The sequence below is a fragment of the Salmo salar genome, chromosome 20, assembly GCF_965601325.2.
Source record: "Salmo salar chromosome 20, fSalSal1, whole genome shotgun sequence".
NCBI classification, from domain to species: Eukaryota; Metazoa; Chordata; class Actinopteri; order Salmoniformes; family Salmonidae; genus Salmo; species Salmo salar.
Window position 1 is genome coordinate 60121682 of NC_138310.1, and position 7804 is coordinate 60129485.

Here is a 7804-nt window from a genome sequence, read left to right on the forward strand (position 1 = left end):
TTTTTTAGAAGGTAGTGCAGTTGTGAGGCGCCTTTTGATTTGCACCCGCCTCCTAAGGGCGGGGAGTCTATTCGGATTTGGCTCAGAGCTTTGAATTTGAAGAAACCTAAAAAAAAGTATTTTAAGAAAAAAGAAACCGACCATATGTGTGTTCCTATCACTTCGTGGACAAGAGGCCGACTGAAGAGCATCCTTTCACTGAGAAGTGGCTGGGCTATGATCCTCCAGTACAGATCAGAAGGCGAAATCTCATCGGTACATCAACACATACAGGTACAGTAGCTGTTAGCTAGCTCCTAACGTTACTCGCTAGCTATCGTCACAGACAGGGTATCCTGAATCAGGCAGACGTTAGCTAGCTTAGCTAACTATGTTAGTAGTAAGTAGGTAGCCATTCCTAAGTCCTAACATACTGTAGCTAGCTAACTGTTGCCTAGCTTGCTTACTTAGCTTGGGGGCAGCCCATCTGATTGTTGGATAACTAACAATGTCTCACCAATGCAATAAGTATCCCCATCATTGCTGGCATGCCGCTGGTGATGCTCATGAAAGGTCTAGCTAGCTAAATTATTAAACGTTCAAATTGTTTTCTTTATTTTAACCTAACCATGTCTGTGTATTTTATCTTGTTAAACTCGGGACTCTCTCATGTTTGTTTGACAGATGAAGACAATTGTGGTGATGCAGAGTCTGATCTGAGTGTGCCAATGGCACCGCAGCATAAAGATGCTGATACTCAATGGGAGATTCCAGCACTGACTGATCACAGCTACGTGTCAAGAGAACCAGTCAACAACCCCACCTGCCACAAACAAACCCAATGTGGTGGTGCAGAGTCATTGACCCACACCATCCTGAAGAATGACACTAGCTCAGTGTTGTATACTGGCCTTCCTCTTAGTGTTTTCTTTGACCATGTAGCATTTCTGCAGAAATTCTACACGGCTAACCTCAAAATGCATATCACTGATCAAATACTGGTAACCTTGATGAAGCTGAATCTACTCCACGGTGATCTTGCTGAACACTTTTCTGTGTCCCAGGGAGTAGTGAGCAGAGTCCTTTCCTACTGGATTGACACAATGGAGGAGCTCATGAGGATCTACATTCCATGGCAGCCGAGGTTAGACAATCCAGAAGACGCTGCCTCAGTGCTTCAAAGAGAAGTTATCCAACACCACTTGTGTCATCCACTGCTCTGAGACCATTCTTCAGAAAGGACACAATCTCGATTCCAGATGGGAGTCATACAGCCACTATTATTCCAGCAATACTCTCAAGTATTTGGTTGCCATTGCTCCATGTGGACTCATTATGTTCATTTCTCCTGCATATAGAGGCAGATGCAGTAACAAGTTCATCACCCAAAACTGGCTTCCTGGAATACCTTAGGCCTGGCGATGAAGTTATGGCTGACGGGCTTCACCATCCGAGATCTGCTGTATGAGAGGAAGGTAAAACCTTGCCATACCAGCCTTCACCCAGAAAGGAGGCCAGCTGTCTGACGAGGATGTCGCAAGCACAAGAAGGATAGCTAATGTGCATATACATGTTGAGAGAGTTATCAGACTCAAGGTGTTCAAATCCTCTCCCAGACTGTTCACATCAACCTGACACACAAAATGCACAAAGTCCTTAGAATCTGTGCAGCACTTGTTAACATGCAGGCTGAGATCATCCATGAGGATACAGAGTGAGCAGTGAGAATGTTCATACATCTGAAATGTAACTTTAAACACTATAATTTCATCCACCTGACATAGTGTGTGTGTGTGTGTATACATACACATTTGTTTTATCTGAATTATTTGTTCCTATATTTGAAATGTACTGTAACTTTGCCTGTTCCTGGTAATTACAGGCATCCACAAGGTGCTGCTATAATGCCTTTTAAAATCTATTTCAAATACATTCTCTTCAACACAAATGTCACTAACAGACCAAGAGGGAAGACAAATGTTTGTCAAGTGACACAATATTTCTTAATTTGTGCCCTTGAAAACCAAACCCAGAATCAAACTGAAAACACTTTTGAATACTTTAGACATGCCTCCTCATCCCTCTTTTCAAAATGGTAAGTATCAAAGAAAATGTCAAAGTGGAATTTCATAATGTTTTTATTAACTCCGTAATTTGCTAAGTGCAAGATGAGTTACGGTATGCTTAGATAAGTTCACGAAGTGCCATATGAAAAAAGAGCTATACACGGTACGATTAAAATAGTCATAAATCATAAGGTGTTCTCCTTAGACATTAGATAAACATGTATAAAGAGAGCTGTACAAGGCAAGACATTAAAAACACCAAGAACAATTATGCAAATATAAATCAGGTCAATGTGCATATGAAGAGAACTGCAAGACAAAAAAAACAACCAAGAGTTAAGCTTAGATACAGTAGAGCTGACAGAGCTTTACATGGCACAAAATATAAGAACTATTTAAAAACACAAAGTATTATGCTCCGAGCCTAGATACCACATAGATTAACATATTTGGAGCATAGAGTTAGTCTGCCTATCTGGAACTCGTATACTATCCTTGGCAGCATATGTAGGAAATACAATGCCTTAAGTTTAGTGATACCATCAGCACAGAACTTCACATCAAAAGGCACATCAATAACAACCAGCTCAGATGGAGCCCAGACAGCAGTTTACATCTCTCCAGTCCTGTGCAGAACATGCCCATTTACACATGCATGTAGTACCCACAGGCTCCATTAGGTTGCAGCTGAGAAACCCCATCCACCAGCTTAACATCAGTGAGCAAGAGACTCACACTTCTTACTCAGAACAGGACATCTGATTTCTAGAAGTTCTTGAGAGTTTAACACTCCATCTGGGCTTGCAGAAAGCCATGGCTCCTTGACACTCACTGCTGTGCCTCTGCTCTCCAGACTAAACCCACAGCTCTCCATCCATGTGTTGGCCACCTGCTCATTTTCCTTGCCTTATGTGGATGCTGAGTTTCCATGGAACCTGTGGAAGAGATGCTCCCGCACAAAGTGGTCAGGATTTGTTGAGGTGGGCACAGGAACCTTCTTTGCTGAGCTAGCAGTGATCTGAAGTTTAAGTGCATCATATCATGCATAGGAGGCACTCTTTGCTTCAGTGAAATCTCCAAGCAGGCACATTTACACTCCAGCTTAACATAAAAGTCATAAAACTGCATGTTGATGCTGTGTTCACTATGAGGCTGCTGTAGCTGTGTGGCTGCTGCTGGATCTTGATGACTGTTTTGTTTAGCTTTGCACTTGTGCAGAAGGCTCCCACTGGAACATTGGCCCCATCCAAATGCTTAAGTGCATTGTGGGAGTGGTATGCAGGGGTTGGAGGTAGAGCTGGAGAAGTGGCCGGGGTGCTGTTAGAGAACTCAACAGCTCTCGCTCAACCTTTTTGGAGCTAAATTCCGCTGCGTCCCCAAGTTCCACTGGCATTGCTTATCTGTACAGGACACCCCTGTCAATCTTCCATACACAGCATTCTGTACTTTCAACAAAAAACTACTGTTAGAATAGTCAGTTACAGTACAGAACACTAGTTTACATGGTGTTCACAGGTGACTATTTTACACAGTTCCCTTTTAACTAGTAGGTTTAGGTTGTTGGTAATTTCCTATTTGATTGTAAAACTCACCTTGATTCTGTACCTACTTCATTGCCATTTGAGATTAGACTGATATACTTACACAATGAGCCATTGAAACCAAGAACCATGTGTGCATATTGTACTAGTTACGTTATCGGTTCCGGTCAGTGATATCAAATCATGTTGTATTTCTGTGTTGTGGATGAATGTATATGGTGTTACTGATGTCAACATGTAGGCTAGAACATACAGGGGCAACTAGACACTAACCCTCTTCTTATAGCTATCCGGATTCCAGACCCTTCAAAATGACAAACATCAATGGGTTAGGGAGGCGAAGGTGAAGGGTAGGGAGCAAATTGAGATCAGCTTTCTATGTAGGCCTAGTCTACTCTGCTCACATATGCTCAGTTCACAGGACCTGCTCTCCCTTTTCCCTTAAACTGAGTCAGGAAAGGTAGCCTTAAGGAAACCATCTTGATCTATCAATAGCTCACATTCTGTTGCACTCGAAACAAAACGTGAGCGCAGCGATCGGTCTCCTTGACCTGGCTAATGGAGAGGAGCAATAGTCCTAGACTTGGCAGTGGCTAGCTGGGGATGTAGTGACACCTAAAGTCCAGCAGGTGGAACCATTTCACTGATGTATTGACTTTTATATCAGGCTAGATGGAAAACAAATCTCCACTAGAATTACCCAACATCATCCCCAGAGATCTGACCTGGTTAGCACTGTGTCTGGGATGGGATACACATGGCTGTTGTCCATAAGCCAATGATGTTGTCAGAGGGATGTTTCTAATCTAGTCTGAATAATCTTTCCAAATCTCGTCTCGTTGAAAGGCGTCCAAGGCTTTTTCTGACCAGAATGTCGTCAGCCTCTCCCCAGCCTGATCAATTCATCAACCACAGCCAAATACCTGTTACAACATTATAGACCATGGCAACCACAAGCATCCTCTACCTCTCCTGTAGCCACCGCCAACCACAGCCTACTGTTCCTCACCACCACAGCCAAAACCTGGGCTACGTCCTAAACGGCACCCTAGTCTCTACATAGTGCACTACTTTTGACCAGAGCCCTTATGGGCCACGATCAAAAGTAGGGCACTACAGTACATAGGGAATAGGGTGCCATTTGGAATACACACATTATAGACCATCTCAACCACAGTCTACTCTATGGCCACAGCTAACCTGATTAGCCTACACTTCTAGCTGGCAGCAGGAGGCTACTTGCTATATGTCTACGGCACATCTGTTAGCAGTAAACAAGCAGACTGTACGTTTATCAGATCAGGCTGACCTATGGCAATTCATATCTATTATAACCCTACTCAGAGAGCAGACATACCCTGTTAACTTGACAATCTGATCACCGTCAGACTTTCAAGCCAAGCTCTTTTTCCTCAAACCTCATCTCAAATCTTAAATCCCGTTATGACAATTTGATAGTCAGTGTTATGGGTTGTACATACTTCAGCCAAATGGAGATAAATATATTTGGACTCTGGGTGTGGACCGCAACCAATAGTCCAGGGCTGGGTTTCTCAAAAGCATTGTAGCACTAAGAACATCTTAATTTCATTGAAACTAAATGGACGAAAGATGATCTTAGTGATATGATGCTTTTGGGGAGCCCAGCCCAGTTCTCAAGAACGTTGAAGGACAGACAGACAGACACACAGGCATAATTTTCATGACAGATCTCATGAGCTCTGTATAGCTGATCATTATATTAGCAGCAGCTAAAGATTATATTAGCAGCAGGAACAGGCTGGAAATGACTTTGAAGTTTTATTTTGGGATAATGTTGTCAGAACGCTTCATCCAGTCATGTCCAGTAGGGGGCACTGTGCCCCTCTGTTCTACAGGTCATACTGTGTTTGTCCCAAATGACACCCTTTTCCCTATTTAGTGCACTACTTTTGACCAGGTCCCTGGATGACAGTAGTACATTATATAGGGAGGGAATAATGCACCATTTGGGACACAGACATGGAGGTTCAAGTGATGTCTCCATGGAGGGGGGGGGGGGGGGACTTGTTAAAATGCATCGACACTGAGAAGGCTCAGAGTTAGCAGCAACACAGGGAAACACTTATACAGGGATCACACATGTACTAAAAATGTATGCTCTCATTGTGATGTAAATTGTCTTGGATAAAAGGGGCTGTTATGTGGCATTATGTTTACAGGCCAATCAGATCCTCTAAACTTTCACCTCTGTAAATGTCAGTCAGTCAAAATTATAGCACCCTTTTCCTCTTACATTCTGTGTTGAGAGACAGAGAGAGTAGTGTCTGCATCATTTTAACTGTATTGTGTGAACCTAGGAGGGCCATATGTTTGACATCAGTTTCACCACCATCTGACCAACTGGCTGCAAACACCCTTCACAGACACATCATCATGGCACAGACCAAAGAGCAGACCATTCATCTGACACACCATTGGTTATAGAATCAGTAATCAGACACACCATTGGCTATAGACCCAGTAATAGCACACATAATTGGTTGTACTGTAGGTATCATAAGTATTCACCCCCTTGGATTTCAATTCACATGTTAATATATGTCAATACATGTTAGAAACACTCTTGGCAGCCATTACAGCTGTGATGTTTCTTGGGTTAGTCTCTAAGAGCTTTGCACACCTGGAGTGTGCAATATTTAGATACATTCTTCAATCTCTGTCAAGGTGTTGAGGGTTATGGCTAACAACAAATGTTCCCACAACTTTAGAGAACGTTCCCTTAAGAGTCATTACGTAATTTACTAACGTTTTCATAGGAATGTTCCTGTGATGTGCAAGGAATTTTTTGAAGAGACCATTTTGGATTTGCCTCTAACATAAGGCTTTGCATATAGGCCAAAAAAGTATATTCCTTTGCCTTGTTTTCTTGCAATATAACTTTTGTGCCTTGTTACATATACAGGATGCATGTTTTGGATTTTTTTTGTTCTGTATATTTGTATTCTTCTTTTCACTGTCATTATGTCATTATTGTGGAGTAACTATGTTGTTCATCCATCGTCAGTTTTCTCCCATCACAGCCATTGAACTCTAGCTTTTGTTAAATCACAAATGGCCTCATGTTGTCATCTCTAAGCAGTTTCCTTCCTGTTCTGCAGTTCAGTTCAGAAGGATGACTGTATCTTTCATGTATCTGGGTGGTTTAATACATCATCCACAGCATAATGATGAACTTCACCATGCTTAAAGAGATTCAATGACTGATTTATTATTGATACCCATCTACCAATCACTTCTTTTTTAGGCTTTTTTAAAAGCTCCCTGGTCTTTGCAGTTGAATCTGTGCTTGAAATTCAATACTTGACTGAGGGACCTGACATATGTTGTATGTATGGGGGATAGAGGTAGTCATTAAAAAATCATGTCAATCCCTATTATTTAACACAGAGTGAGTCTAACTTATTATGTGATTTGTTAAGACACATTTTACTCCTGAACTATTTTAAGCTTGTCTAAACAAAGGGAGTGAACACTCATGCAGCAACTATATTGTAGTTATTCAATTTTTATTAATTTGTAAACATTTGTAGAATTTTCATTTCACTTTGACATTATGGAGTATTTTGTGTAAATCAATGACAAAAAAAAAACACAATTAAATCCATTTCAACCCCTCTTTGTAACGCAACAAAATGTGAAAGATCCAAGGGGGGTGACTACTATGATACCCACTGTGGATGTGTGTAACGGGTTGGCAGTCGTGGTGAAGGAATGAGGCACAGGAAGCAGCGAGCACAGGGTAGTGGCGTATTTAATTTACACTCACTCATAAAACAAATACTCCCAAACACAGTGGAGAAAATACACACGGCGTAAAATAGCGCCGACACGAACATGAGCCGTCACAATCGAAATAATCCCGCACGACACGGAAGCGGACCAGCTAACATAAATAGCCCCGCTAATTAAGCAAACTAACACAGGTGCACAAAACCAAAAAGGGAAAACCAAAAAGGGAAAACCAAAAAGGGAATCAGTGGTAGCTAATAGGCCGGTGACGACGACCGCCGAGCGCCACCCGAGCAGGAGGGGGCGCCACCGTCGGTGGGAATCGTGGCAATGTGATTATCAAAAGGAATGTTTCATTGAACTATTCAATTGTGACATTTTTCTTCTTCAGAAATGGGAAACAGAGCATCATACCCATTATTAGCACTTTGATACAGCTCCGTTTGC

General features: G+C 42.1%; 1 long non-coding RNA gene across 1 annotated transcript; it reads left to right on the forward strand.

The window, feature by feature from the left end:
• On the forward strand, nt 1–1932 carry LOC106581012 (uncharacterized). The gene is made up of 2 exons (XR_001323008.3): nt 1–273; nt 664–1932. It is a non-coding gene; the product is annotated as an uncharacterized LOC106581012 (long non-coding RNA).
• The last annotated feature ends 5872 nt before the right edge of the window (nt 1933–7804 follow it).